Source organism: Protomyctophum bolini (assembly GCF_963924005.1).
Source record: "Protomyctophum bolini genome assembly, chromosome: 3".
Lineage (NCBI taxonomy): Eukaryota > Metazoa > Chordata > Actinopteri > Myctophiformes > Myctophidae > Protomyctophum > Protomyctophum bolini.
Window position 1 is genome coordinate 30,470,509 of NC_137864.1, and position 15,614 is coordinate 30,486,122.

General features: G+C 40.8%; 1 pseudogene across 1 annotated transcript in view; it reads right to left on the minus strand.

The window, feature by feature from the left end:
• Positions 1-1,474: 1,474 nt before the first annotated feature.
• Positions 1,475-15,614, minus strand: part of LOC308312760 (A-type potassium channel modulatory protein KCNIP2-like) — a 17,004-nt pseudogene continuing 2,864 nt past the window's right edge. Inside the window, exons 2-9 of the transcript in view lie at positions 7,684-7,796; positions 6,715-6,827; positions 4,893-4,962; positions 4,253-4,323; positions 3,884-3,991; positions 3,488-3,592; positions 2,589-2,651; positions 1,475-1,522 (exon numbers count right to left, since the gene is read on the minus strand). The product of the transcript in view is annotated as an A-type potassium channel modulatory protein KCNIP2-like (transcript). The remainder of the gene's footprint in view (positions 1,523-2,588; positions 2,652-3,487; positions 3,593-3,883; positions 3,992-4,252; positions 4,324-4,892; positions 4,963-6,714; positions 6,828-7,683; positions 7,797-15,614) is intronic.

Here is a 15,614-nt window from a genome sequence, read left to right on the forward strand (position 1 = left end):
AATAAAGTACTTTTCTTTCTTTCTTTCTTTCCTTTCTTTAAACTGTGCTGTTTGTGCGTTGCTTGCGAGCTGTTGAAATCTGTATCTCTACTGGCGTCTTTCCCCCTACAGCTGTGGGCCTGTGGCTTAATTAAAGGGAACCATGGTGCCATTTCTCAAGGCAACCAGTGGGGGGCGCCATTTGGTCACAAATATGTCAAATCAAATAAGATGGCTCCTATACAATACTTTTACTTAACTCAAATTGAGTAATTTTTCCACTACTGAGTGGAATCAAACCAAGGATCTCTCACACTTAAAGACTATTATAGCCCATAGGAGAGACGGGAGACCCAGACCACTGTTAATGATTCTGAACTCAATAGGAAGAACTTTTAATGATTTGGAAGATCAAGGTTTAAGTTAAATCTTGTTATCTAAAATGCGGAATGCCTAACGACAACCTAACTATACAGGCTGAAACGATAGATAGTATGATGCTTGCTTATTTTATGGATATACATACTGTTGACTTTTACAACTTTGTCATGAGTAATAAAAAAAATAAAAAAAAGTATATTAAACACACACAAATACATTGCATTAAACAGTGCTGCCTCCGGGCGGGTCTTTGCGCAACCGCTCCGGACCATGATGGATGTAAATGAGGCAGAGTCAACTGTTCATGAGGTACGGGTTAACCTCATCTACAACAATACACCCAGTGACGACTCGAGCCAATTCTTCAGATAGTCTCCATGTATGTCCTGGCGGATCAAATCCAGTCTGTTTTGCCTGCACGGGGGGTGGAGCTCTGTGTTTCTCGTGTGTGTTTAAACAGATGCTTCAACACGTTAAGACAAAGTGTTTTTTTGCACGTGCAAAGTTAACAACAGACATTAATATACTTGACATCTTTGACAGACAAAGCCCATTTTTCAAGTGGGCTCTGATCCAGAAAAGGTTGCCATATAGGATTGTTATTTAAAAGGGCATTTCATAGAAATAACATTTATTCTGCAAGTAAACTCACATTTACACATGAAATTATCAAGAAGTCTCACATTACATCATTGGTCAAGTTAATAGTTTTCTCCCAGTGGTGTCATCAGGAGGATATCACTTAATTGTCCCATGCAGTGTTCAATACAGCTCAGTGAAAGCACAAGAATGGGTGAACCACTCGAGTCCTTTAAGAATCAGACACACTCGCCTACAGTGATGAGTCAATTCAATCATGTTATGTTCTTGGTCATGAATAAAAAACGGTACTTGTTGTTAGTACAGGGATCCACAGGAGGTTGGTATAAGCCAGTCCCTCTCCCTCAACAGGTCTACTTTGCATAGTCTCTCCACTGGGCTCCGTGGAGTGGAGTGGAGTGGGTTAGGGTGTGGTGGAAGGAGAGGTATTACTGCAAAACGGTTCCAGAAAGTCCAGGGAATGGGATGAAAGACCACATTCTCATATATTGCTCAAAGTCCACCCACCGTGCCCTTAAATCACATGGTCAAACATGTGCATGGACTGCATGATGTTCTCATCCTGGATGGAATGGACGAATGAACAAAAGAACAGCTTTATTTAGAAGCCAGTGGGCAGATTAAGAAACATTTCACAACAGGGCTATATAAAAATGTTTGTTTCCATTTTATTTCTATCTAGTTCCTATACCCTTTTCAGTGTATGTTATACCCATTTCCATAAACTAAACAAGGGCTCATACAATCCATTTTATGAGGCAGGAGGTGTTCACTGTTAGCCTCCCATTAATTCAGCGTTCAACTCTCTCAGCCCCTTCTTTCTGATTTGCTGACAAGCTAACAAGCTTCAATCTAATGGTTCACTCTTAGGCTGTCTTTATAAGCATTAAGCAGTTCACAAGTCGATGGTATCATTGTTATGAACCGTATGATGTAGATGTTAGCGTGTTAGGGCTTTTAGATACACGTGTCTTTAAAGGGCTCAATATTTAAATGTTTGTTTCTGAGGATTGTATGTAAATCTGTATATTAATTCATGCCTTGAAGGGTTCTATGTTGATGCATAATTAACTCTGTATCTCATGCTCTGCTTATGGTGGGTTTGTGATCTCAGATTCTATGTTATGCTTGTGCAGGAATAATCTGTAGTAGGCCTATCACAGGAGCAGAGTCACACCACCAAACTGCAATAAATGGTAAATGGTTCATCCTGAGCTGAACTGTCGAAAGTAGAATTGGAGTAACTCTAATGATTAACCACAACTATTAACGTGGAAATTCACCTCATGAAACAGCTCTGGGCTGTATTTTGCGTGTCTTAAGTACCAGGTCTTATTCCCTAACTTGAGTAAACTAAAGACCTGGAGGCGTGATCAATGCTCTTTGGCCACTCAGAATAGCCAAATGGCATTGATCACGCCTCCAGGTCTTTAGTTTACTCAAGTTAGGGAATAAGACCTGGTATTTAAGACACGCAAAATGAGGGTGAACGTTACATTTGGTGAAAATAGCAGATTTACAAGCTCACAATGTGTTAATCTATGAGGGGGAAAATTGGAGGGGGCCTAGTATAGATGCCCGGGGGACTCAGGTCAACAAAGAATAGTATAGGGTATAATGTAGGAGACCTTTTGACATGAGTCCAAGAACTCCTCTATGGTAACCACTCCATCGTTGTTCGTGTCCATTTTCTGTTGAGATGAAACACAGGACTTCAACAAGTTACAAACTCCAGGACACAGAACCTGTCATACAGTATGGATGCATTGTATGTGTTCATTTAATGTTTAATGTTTTTACACTCTGAGTTAAATTGATACTCAGTCAGGTTTACTGTGGCTTCTTTACACAAATAATAAAAACCTGACAATCATTCTTTTGTAGCAATGTGATTTAACATTGAACTCACACTGCACCATTGAAGGTCTGCCCTAGCAGACAAATACTGTTTTGAACTGTTTGTGAACTCTTCATGATGAAGATTCAGGAGGGGAGATTATACTCTACTCCTGCGATTATACTCTACTTCTGCAAGTTACATTTGTGTGGTGCACATTTTATGAAACTCCTCACATTTTCCCTTCCATGATACAAATCTTTTTCATGGCAGCCAATAGTTGGATGTGTGATGTTACTGTAGCCTGAGTTAGCCGCTAAGCGAACAAGGGGCAGCATCGAGCAGCCGTCCAGCACATTGTCCATGTTGGCAAGCCGTGGTGGACGGAATCGTTTATCACATGAAACAAAGTACTCCCTCCCCCGGCCCCGTCTCAGCCAAGCTGTGGAAAGGCTCTGCTACACGGAACAGCACCTTAATTAGTAAGTAACACCTGAAGGAAGTAACATTACACAACTATGTCAATATGGCTGTGAAAAACGTCTATTATCCAGCCTGGTGATCAGATAATTGGATATCCAATCATCAGGTTCCTAGTCTGGGTAACAGGCCAGCCCTCACCTTTTGCATTCTTTGTTTGACTATCACATTGCATTGTTATCCTGGCTAGTGTTTGTTTGCTTGGTTTACCTGGAAGAAGAGCTCAACGTGATCTTTGGGTGTGTTGTCTTTCATATTGGGGTAGGTGTACTTTCCCATCATGTCATAGATAGAACGCATGATGTCTGTCATCTCCTGGACAGGACCAAGAAAGAGGGGGTGATGTTGTGGAGAGCACTACAGAAGTCACACCTCTCATAACCGCTTTCAAACTGGCGTCCCTATTTTGGGGCATGTCATTATAGCCCTTTCTGTTTTTTCTTTTTTATTATTATGAAAAATTGTAGATAAGATCATACACAACAGTATGAACAGGGTTTAAGGGCACTGTGGGCACATGGTTTACATGTGCATCCACAAACACAAATACAGGAAGAGAAAGAGAAAGGTGCAGAGAGAGAGAGCGAGAGAGTGAGCCCTGGTCACCTCTCTGGTGATGCAGCCATCTTTGTTGAGGTCGTACAGGTTGAAGGCCCAGTGGAGTCTGTCAGTGATGGAGCCTCGTAGGATGATTGACAGGCCTGTTACAAAGTCCTTTAGCAGGGCAAATGAATGGATTCATGAAAGAAGGGAGAAAAACAGAGATAGATCGTTTTAGATACCGTTACAAACACACTGAAAGAGCACACTGTGCACACAAACAAACACAAAAAGCAGAAAGTCCCATCGCAAGGAATAATAAATGATAAACTTAATGTGACGTGTTCATTTAACTAGAATAAAACATGGGGTAAGAGGAGAGACAGAGCACAGCAAAGCATGTTGGCTGGAAAGTAGAGGCCAATGAGATCACACCTCAAAGCTGACTGCTCCGTTGTTGTTGGTGTCAAAGGCTTCAAACAGGAAGTGAGCATACATACTGGAATCTGACAGGAAGAGAAAATACAGTGATACAAGAGTACAGTGACCGCTAAGATATAGTGGCACCTTTCACTCTAGTTCAAGGGTTCCCAAACCTTCAGCTCCAGACCCAAAACATACATTTTGTGTATCCCCGGGACCCAAACTTACAAAAATGTATTAATATAGGCAAATTTACTAATGGCCCATAAGATTGCGGGTCTCCGTGACCTGAAAATGCCATTATAATAGACGCAATAAAGCAGTTACTGTACAGACTACAAACTACAGACCTAGTTGTCTGTCTGTCTGTCTGTCTGTCTGTCCGTCTCTGTCTGTCTGTCTGTCTGTCTGTCTGTGCGTGCGTGCGTGCGTGCGTGCATGCGTGCGTTGGTTTCTGTTAATACATTTCCAGCATCGTGGCTATGAGTGTGCAGCCTTTTGCTTCTCTTTTCATTGTTCATCACCTTAGGCCTTTGGCACCTCATTAATATTGGTGCCCTTCTCCTGACTTTTCAGACAGTGTATGTATGCCATATCTCTGCAAATATGAAGGCATTTGAAGAATTGAGTGAAATAAAAAAACATAACTGACCTCCCTGAGGAAAGAACTGGGCGTAGATGCTTTTAAAAACCTCCTCATCCACCACACCACTGGGACACTCCTGTAAGAGCAGTAATAAACACACACCGAGCAAAAAACACAATTAATTCATAAAAAGAGCGAAAGTTACCAATAGATACCTAAAAAGATACATTAAAAGTAAAGGGGCACAGCGCAAAATGTCTAATCAAAGGGTGAAAGCAATTCCATAAAAGTGTGGTTTTAGAAGAGATTTTTTTAAAGACGGCATCTCCAATGTTTTGGGGCCTTGGGAACAGGCAGAAGGATCATGTCAGTCAAAAGATAGGGGTCAATAAATCAATAAATCTTTGAAGTCAATTTAATCACTTGAATCTAGTATCCCTATTATGTAATAATAGATGAACATTCAGCAAAAATAGCAGATCTAGAATTTCACAACACGTTGCAATGCTTGCTTTGTGAGCTTGTGATAAAATGTAAGCCTGTATACTGGCAGGAGCCTATCTCCTGTTTCCTTAGCATGACGCAGCTTGGTTCAAGTGGACTGGCAGCCGGTGTAAAGATGAGGTAGGTAGGAGTGATGTGTTCTCTTTTCCTTGACCTATTAAGAAGTGCTGGAGCAGTGCGTAGAAAGTAGGTTGCTATAGCCCAGCGATTCTCAACCTGTGGGCCAGGGCCCACTGGTTGGCCTTGAGAATATTAAGTGGGCTCCAAAATACTTTACAAATCACAGAGATTTTTTTAAATTATTATATAACATGAATATAAAACAATTAACTATCATTGTGATACGGGGGGTACTTAATAGTAGTATACTATGTTAGTTCCATTGATCCAAGCTGCAACACAATCGATTGAATGATAATTAAAATAAATGTGCTCTAAGAATTGACAGAGTGATAGAAAAGGTTGAGAAGTTCCATAATGTAAATTGTGTAAATAAAGGCATGCCTCACTTTCTCCAGGTCCCCAGATGCCAATATATATATATATATATATATATATATATATATATATATATATATATATATATATATGTATGTATTTGTGTGTATATATATTTTTGTCAGCTTTCAGAATAAAATGACCCCTAATTTACCCCTACGTTCTTTACCATTGTTTTATCGTTTGCTGCAAGAGGGCTAGAAAATCCTAATAAACTCAATAATGTATACTGTAGAAATACAATTCTGATGTATGTAGCATCAGTAGCATCAAAAGCAAGAACCACCAGATCTGATAGGGACATACAACATTCCTTCTGCATAACAATGGAAAAATACATGATAACAGATGATCAAGCCATGGGGGAACATACAATAATAAGATGGGACCTACAGTAGAATCAAGCCCTGTGGTACACCACAGGACTTCATTTGGACGTTTGAGAACTACTTATTTAGAAGACATTTGTAGAATCGGCCTGAGGTTTTAATGGTTTACGACAACTATGCATGTACTACTAGTACCAATAGTGTCCAGTGTCAAAAGCAGCACTGCGATCAGAGAACAAAAATAGAACAATCCCCAGTAGTGCTTTAGTCCACTAGTTAAAAGGAGGTCATTGGTGTCTTGGAGAAGGGCACTCTCTGTATGAATGAGATATCTTAAACTTCTTCAAAGATGTTGCTACTCATCCACATAACACATGATTAGTTGTCTTTTGCAGGACTTTAGCTAAAATATGGTGACATAGCAATTACTGAGGGTTGGAATCTACAGTAAACTATGTCTCTAGTTTTGTGTGTGTGTGTGTGTGTGTGTGTGTGTGTGTGTGTGTGTGTGTGTGTGTGTGTGTGTGTGTGTGCATGCGCACGTGCGTGTAACTGACATTTTTAAAACCTCTATATAGTATCTGTAGCTCTCTCTTGTCGAAGCTGGTCTGCTGCAGCAGCTTGTCCATGCCATCTGGTCTGTAACGCTGAGTAGAAGATTCTTCTTCATCTGCTTGATCAAAGACTGAGAGACACAGAGAGGAAACACATACCAGTCACACTCTGTAACACCATCAGTACAGCTGAACCTCTACGTTACATTTCTCAGTGTTCATGGGAACCTCAGTAGAGCTGGTGTACTACTAAGACAGACGATCCCAAACCTTTCAGCCGAAGACCCAAAAATACACTATGAATTATCTACAAGCTCGCAACACAGCTCATTATTTTCACTACTACATTTCTTTTTAATTTATGGATTTTTGTATTCTTTTTTTAAGTCTGAAATTCTTTTAGAATTTTCTTTTCTTTTTTTGTTTGAGAGTCTTTTGAAATAAGATTTTTTTAGGAAACAAAAACGAATGACTCCCGACCCCATAGAAATACTGTAGGTCTGTGACACCAAATGGGTGTCTGTGGGGTCAAACATCTGAGATCTAGAGCCTGCTTTGGACGATGACAGTGAATACCGTAGGTCATTATGTCTGAGGTCAAAGTGAGGGAAAACATAACCACTGTGCTTTCTAGAAATACAGGGCCAGAAAAAGAGTGCGGTAGAGAGAAGTAGGACATAGAGTAGTCTTTTTTTAGCTGAGATTCTATGTTAAAATTCTCAGTTCCGAGGGGATACTGGGGCCTAATTTTAATGAGGCCAGGTAGTCGCTTGAAAAACAGGGGTTCAATCAGAGGAGAGGGAGAGAGAAAGTAACTCAGGAGTGTGTGTGTGCTCTCATACTGTATACTAGCTAAGTGAGTGACAGGTACGATTATGTTTTGTTGAGCGACACGAGTGGAAAAACGACTTGGTTTCATGGGGACAGTGTTTTTTGTAACGAGGCAGACATTGCGGGGGTCCAGACATCCACAGACAAGCACTTGCTTTGGTTGACGGAGGAGCTGGAGGAAGAGCGCCAGCATGGCAAGAGCCTGAGGAACCGCTGCTTTATGGTCTTTTTATTGGCTTTAGATGGAGCGTTCCCTAGGAAACAACCAATCACAGCAAAGGTTAGAGGGGGAGACAGCATAACTACTCAATTTGCTCCTTTCTTTCACATTACTTGTCTATACTCTATACTATACAGTACTATAGTAGGCCTACTATACAGTATTCTGCTGTAGGAGTAGTATAATTATTACCGAATTTGAATTGAGTAGTCACCATATAATAGTGGCTACCGGTACTCATTCAAATCAAATTATTTCAATGTATGAACTATTAGTAATGTATATTTTATTCTTTAAAGTCATTAATATGGAACTGTCCACTTTATGTTGCCTACATCATGTCACGAGAATAACATACTAAACAAAACGCAGTACAAATGTTTACACTATAAAATATTTTTTTTATGTAAGCAAATTAGTTTGCTGGTCTGGTTTTGGCCCCATTGTGAGCCATACAAATCCAAACTGTTGGCCATTGTACCACAATGTGAAATGACACACCTGAAGAGCTTAGGATAATAAAACGAAACCACCATCTTTTTCATTTTTATAGACGTGCTCAAAAAACTCGGAAATTACGTAAAACACAGCTTCTTCTGTCCGCGGCTGTCGGCCGTTTTCCGCTCAGGTGTGGAAACACTGTACGCGTGGGAATGAGGGCGTGGATGAGATAGCTCGTAGTGAATGAGTGAGCAGGGAGACCTGGAGAGGCAGCTGATTAAAGAAGCAGAATGAATTACTAAGGGGAATTAATGAGGGGAACTACATAAAATAACCTTCTGCCTTCCGTGCCTCAATGAACTATCGATTACGCTGGATTTATTGTACACAATAAAATCATAGGTGTTAATTTAGCTCTGAGAGTATAAACGTGTAACAGCAGGATTACTTTCCATTGTCTGGGACAATACCTACAGTTAGAGATGTCAAGAAAGTGAAAGAGTCTTATAGAAGAGTTAGGGCTCACTGCTGAATTTCGAAAGAAGTGAAATTGCTAGAGCACCTTAGAGATGTGTGTTTGCCAAGTCAAATTAAATGTAAAGGTTAAACATTAGATTAGAAAGACTGTATGACTGTATGTATCGGTGCGATAAGTTGATGGATTGGTTGATCGGATTCAGCATTGGTGAACTATCAGGACAGATGCGTCCGCCTTCACTGGGCGGGTTTTCACTTGTAGTTGTCTATCAGTAAATGTAAAGGGAATGCAAGGAAGATAACCCAAAGCAAAGGCCAGACAATTTCAATATTTGTGGTGAATGGCATGAATACTATTTACCAGATCTGAATGGCTTATGTGAGCATAATAAAGAATAGAAAATTATCCAAATGAAAATATTTTAATTAATTCTACAGTTTCACAACGTGGGCTACAAAAGAACTATGCTTTATTGTCATAAGTTGCACCCTTCTACCATATGATAATAAGGCACATGTAGCCTACTTAAACCCTCTAACTTAAACTAAAAACTGACCCACATTTCTTGGACTGCTTTTCTCTGTCTACACCAAATCTCTGCAAAAAATAGCTGATCTATGAGCTTGTAGATCGGCAATTTCTTGGCAAATGTTCCCCCCAGAATAGGCATGTTGGGGTTCATGTGGTTATTAATGCTATTCACAAATAATGTAAGTTTCTTCATTTTGTCAAGGTGCACTAATGTTTTCATATTGCTGGATAATATTAATATTTGATATTGCATGTGCATAATGTTTTCATGTTGAGTACATTCCTCTGTCCTCACTTACAATTTAGGCATTTAGCAGACGCTCTTAATCCAGAGCGACTTACATTAAGCAAGAACAAAAAAGCATGGGAATACATCACATAAAAAGCATTTATCATGAAACATGTGTAAGCTAAGAACAAATAGCACTATTCAAAGAACTACACATCTAGAAAAACGGCACAACAGCTGCTCAAAGCTCAAGAAGATATTAAAGGAACGTCCAGGAAATGCCCAGAAGTGCTGCATGGGGCCATTCGGCTTGCGACCAGCTAGCTCAACTTGTCACACTCATTACACTGATAGGTTTTTCCTATCAGTGTAATGAGTGTTTCCTATTAGGGATATAGGTGTTTCCTTTCTTTAAGGTGATAATGTAGGTTTTTCCTTTCAGCTTACCCTGAAAGTTAGTTTCCCTAATGTAATGTAAAGCGTCCTATTAGGGACATGTCTATAACCTGAGAGGTGTTTCCTATCAGAGTAACCTGTGTTTCCTGCCTATATTACGCATATGTGTTTATCAGGAAACGTTTGAGCCTTGTGAATAATTTCTTCTGCACTGAAGAAGAAATGACCATGGGACCAAAGCTTGCTGTACTGTATATGTCTTTAGAATGCCTTATTCTAGACCAGTGTTTCCCAACTTTTTTGTTCCAGGGCACACTTTTCATAGCCTAAAAATCTCGGGCACACCTAGATATAGATATAGACGGTGTGTAGGCCTATATACACATACATACATACACACATATCTAGACTACCAATATGGGAAGTTGGAAAATTCCTTTACAACCCAAAATATGGGCGTAAAAAGCTTAGTGAATCTGTCCCTCACTCTCTAAATGCTTAATGCTCTTGTCTCAATGTCTTAATGTCTCATGTTTTATGTAAAGCACCTTGAATTACCCTTGTTGCTGAATGACAAGTCTAAATCACCCTGGATTAAAAGCATCTACCAAAATTGTAAATTGTAAATCTGCTACATCTGCTTCAAAGACTGAGAGACACAGAGAGGAAACACATACCAGTCACACTCTGTAACACCATGAGGGCAAATGTCATTCGTCCGACTGGTGTAGTGTCCAAACGGGCCCATGCAGGCTGTGTGCATAGAACTACAATGGACAGGGTCTCTTAACTGTAAGCCCCATGTTACAGAACATGGAACAGTTTTCTCTCCCTGCCCTTTCCTCCCTACGTTGTCCTTACTACATTGTAATTATGCAAAATGCTGCTGTGTAGCAACACTCGGTCTAGCTGCAGATGAACAAACAAACAAATGGAGCTTACTGGGGAAAGGGGAGTGTGTCCATTTTGGGCATCAATTCCTGTCACTCATTCATTTGAGGGATCAAATCAGTCAAGAATGTGGTAACACAACCAGACAGAAATCAGGGTCATATTAGTCTGCCTACTTAACCTACAAGATCTCCCTCTACACTGCTGATTCAAATTACTTCGTTAACAAGCAATGTAATCCCCATACAGAGATTCAGGTGTCACAGCCAGTGTTGCCATGTCTGCTTATTATAAGCGACTTTGGGCTTGTTTTTCTATAAAGTTGCTTGTAAATATTGGTAGTTGCGGGTTGCGTTTTTTTGGGCTTGTTTCTAAAGTGCAGTTGAATATTGGGGCTTCCTTCTTTTTAACCGCCATGTGAACCGGTCTGGAGCAGATGGTAATTTACGTCACGTTGTAGTCACTGATTTGTAGTCATCAGGCAGGAAACCACAAGGCGGAATAAGAAGTATCCATTCATAGTACTGATTCCACCTTGTGGTTTCCTGCCAGATGACTACAAATCATTGACTACAACAAGATGAAAGTTACCAGCCGCGCCCGACCGGATCATAAACCCGAAATGGAATGCTGCCCAGGCTACCTTCTTTTGGGCTTGTTTTCATAGACCTGGCCGCTTGTTTTTCTTGCTAAATCTGGCAACACTGGTCACAGCAGCAACAGCAGCCACTAATGAAACACAGGACAGGAGCTAAAGTGTCAAGAGTCATTGATCATTAATCAGCGGTGTGGAGGGAGACGAAGTAGGCAGACTAGGGCCTCATTGACACGTATCAAACACCAATCAAACAAATGTTTGGTAATTTTTTTGATTTTTCTGGGCCACCAGTACCACAATGCTTTTCCAATGGGAGTCACATGGTTTGACCAAACATTTTAGTTTGATGAGGGGCAGAACACCACCAGCAATCGGCAATCAAACACAAACGTCAATGTTCTCTCTGCGGTGCTTTCACGCACACTTGCTGTAGTTGAGACCTATGTTTCTCATTGGCTGTACTGACAACCTATCGTCCTGATTGGCTGCCTCGTCTCTAGGCAACCACACACTTTTTGCCTCTAGCCGACCTCAGCCATGGGATATAAGGCAGCAGCTGGTAACTAATTAATGTCATGAATTTAGTTTTTTTAAGATTAATTTTTCGGGCTTCCTCTCTTTTTTATGCCTTTATTGATAGTGAACAGTAGACTGACAGGAAAGGGGGAGAGAGATGGGGAGTGACACGCGGCAAAGGCCGTCAGGCTCACGCCGTCCAGCTGACTTGGCAGCCTAGGTGCCCAGACGGTTGAGCTAACCGACGGTCCAAGCAGGACGAATTGAGCTGCAAATTCAGTACCACTTAAACCATACTTGATAAAAACGGACGTATAAAGAGCGCATTTGGTACGCTCTTATTTCACTCTACAAAAATCCATTTGCAAAAAATAGCAGATCTACAAGCTCACAACGTGTGGCTATGCAATGCTTTGTGAGCTTGTAAATTGGCTATTCTTGGCCCCACCAGATTATGGATGAGGGGTGTTCAAGTGGTTAAAGTGCCAGGCGCATGCCACATAATAGGCTCTGGCCTGACAGTGTGTTGTGTGTTCAAGTCCCGCTCATGATGACCTTTGCTGCATGTCTCTCCCCTTCTCTCTCTCCCTCTTTCATGTCTATCTTCAATTGTAACTATCAATAAAGGCAAAAAGGCAAATACAAATCCTACAAAAAAGCATAGCATATTTTGATTATCTCAAGACATTGTTAATCGGAAATATTATTTTGCTTACAATATTCGTGACGTGTAATTTTCATTATAATCTTCCCATCCCTAGTATAGTGGCAAAATGCAAACGACTGCAGTTGTAGCAGTGCAGCTTGTGAATGTGTGCATGCGTGTGAATGTAGGACAGGGTAGCTGCTTTAAACATGCACCTGGGATAAATAAAAGGATAAAAGAAATTGCACCTCAGGGTTAGTCAGTGTGCACTGTAATTCGAAACGTTTGCCACACTTGTGACAGCACAGTGACAAAAGGTTATTATGACATAAATGACAGTGTCCACATTACCCGAAGAAACACACCCATGACATGACATGATTTGTGCTGAATTTAGCAGCAAACCAAATCAATTCAGTCATGTTCAACAATCTATGTATTGCAGAGAAGCAATGTAACAAAAGTTTGATGAAGCAAACTATTTAGTTAAAAAGTACCTGGTAACAGTGTGCCAGTCACCCATTGGTACAGGTATCTTCCCAAAGCCACCAGTCGTTTTCTGTACCTCGTCCTACGTCGGCCCATGCTTACAAGTTCAGTCTTGATCTTTCTTTCTGGTCAAAAAGATGTTTAGTACTTGCTTTCCCGTTACAGAAGGACAGCGGGAGACAGACACAGGACAGAAGCATGTAACCCTAGGCCAGTGGGTGGATAGACCCTGAGCAAGTGTCTCAGAGTGTCATCAAAGGGGACATGAATGTTTCAGAAGGTCAGGGCGCGTGTGTGGTTTTGAAGTGAGTTCATAATCCTCCTGATGCCAATTCCGATGAGCGTCTTGTGCCGAGGTGACCAGATGATGTGACAGCGGATGTCCTGTATTCCTGTTTGTTTTTATCCTGAGGCCTGAGTGTCAGTTCCTCCCTGTGGTCTGTGTGGTGCTCAGATGGTCTCGATAAGAGCCTAAAGTAAGCGTCCTGAAAGCGGAGCTCCGTCTCTCTGCCCTCCTCTGTCTCTCTCGATCATCTCTGGTCTGGTCAAATGACCCTCTATTCCAAAGCCAAGAATCCAGATTTATAACCAATAATCAATTATACAAACTGATTAAAAAAGAACCAGTAATAATAATACTATTTGACCTTTGTTGAAACCCAAGTGGTTTGTATCTAAGAATCCAGGTCAGTCCAGGTGCTCAGTCTGAAATAATCCTGATTTGAAGAAACCTTCCTCTTATCTTCGAGCACATCCTTCCTACTGTCTCTCAGGCTTTTGTAAATGTCTCACCTTCCTTGGAAACATCCACTTGTCTCTCCAGTTATCCTTGTGGACATCAGCAAAAGGTTTTACAATTCTATCCGGTCCTATCTTACAGACCTCTCTCTCTCCCCCTAGCTGAAACAGAAGCAACTCTCCCATCCCATCCCATCCTATCCTCACTCTCACCTCCTCCTCTGCCTCTGCCTCCATTCCTCCTCTCTGTAAAAGAACTGACACACCTCCTGCTGAGATGTTAACCTCCCCTCCTCCCTGTTTCCCTCCCCCTGGCCTCTCTTCAAGCTGTCTGCTTTTTCTATCTTAGTTTTTCTATCCTCTCTCTGATGGCTCCTTCTTTTCACGTATTTCTGATCCAAGTCCAGAGTTGTTTAGACCAGTAGTTTGGATTTGTCTGAAGACTGACCTCTCTCCCTTTCCTCAGCCTCTTTGTCTCTCTTATTTCTCTTGTCAACTTTTCTCCTTTTTGCACCACTTTAGACTCACAGTCTCTCTCGCTTATTTCCTCTTGCTATCTTTTCTGTTTTCCTGTTTCTTATCTTTTCTCTGTATCTTTCACACTTTCCCATGTTCTCTTTCTTTAAACAGCCATTCTGTCTTTCATCCTTCCCTCCTCTCTCTCTTATGTCCTCTGACCTTCTTATTTGTTTTTATCACTTCTTTCAGCTTTTGAATCCTCAAGCGCTGCTGTGTGCAGCGGTCTGTCTCTGTAAATTTCTTCCATGCCTCTCTGGCTCCACAACGCAGTTGATTAGCGTTTCCATGGCAACAGCTCCCTTCACCCTTGATGAAAGGCTAGCAATGGAGCTACAAACAGCAGCACAGCATTAACTATGGCCTTCAGCCAACAGAGACACTTAAGGCCATGAAGCAAATGATCACTGAATCTATTATTTATTTGGAATTTGGAACAGTTGTACAAATCACTCCTGATTTTTTCATTTGATATACTTTGCTGTCTGTTGTTGTTTTGGGTTAGTATTGAGCCTTTTTTACATCTTTGTAAGTATTGTTTAAATTACAAAAAAATTACAAATTAGTACAATTTAGTATTAACTAAGTATTAAGTTAATACTGTATAATGTAAATTATTGTAATGCTCTTAACTAAAGTCTTTACCTACATTCTATTTCATAATTATATTTTAAGACTAGCAAAGCCTCATAAATGTATGACAGTGTTTGACTTTGACACAGTATACAATTTGATAATAACGGTGATTAGTTCATCTTAGACAGTATGTATGATTTGCTACAATACTACAATAGCAGTAAGTACAGGGCAGGCTACTAGAGCTCCCTGGTCAGTAATACCTTCTTCCTGCCACAAGAGGGTGGTCTCACACTGTACTGACAGATTCTGTAGTACAGCAACAAAAAGGCTTGATATTAAATGTACTTGTTGTACTTGTACTTGTGCGTGTGCGTGTGCGTGTGCGTGTGCGTGTGCGTGTGCGTGTGTGTGTGTGTGTATTGCTGACTGGTGATAGATGTCATTGTACCATTATAGTGTGATGCTTTCTAGCCTGTTTAGCCTACTTAAGCAAGTATTGCTGCCAGGTTAAAATATGAATGGTCTTCAAGGTAAAGGTTTCTAAATGAAGGAAGCACGCATGACTCCAACTTGCCTCAAACTCTTTTTGAACATTTTACCGGGTGCACAGTCAGTAAGTCACTTGAAGAAGGAGAATACCAGGCACTCACAGATTAGTCCTTTATGGCACTTTATTTAGCACAACAACGAACGCGTTTCGGCCATTGTATATCAACGCTGACGAAGGCCGCTGGCCGAAACGCGTGTTGGTATTCTCCTTCTTCAAGGTAAAGGATCACTTTATTGAGTTGACAATGTTTCGAT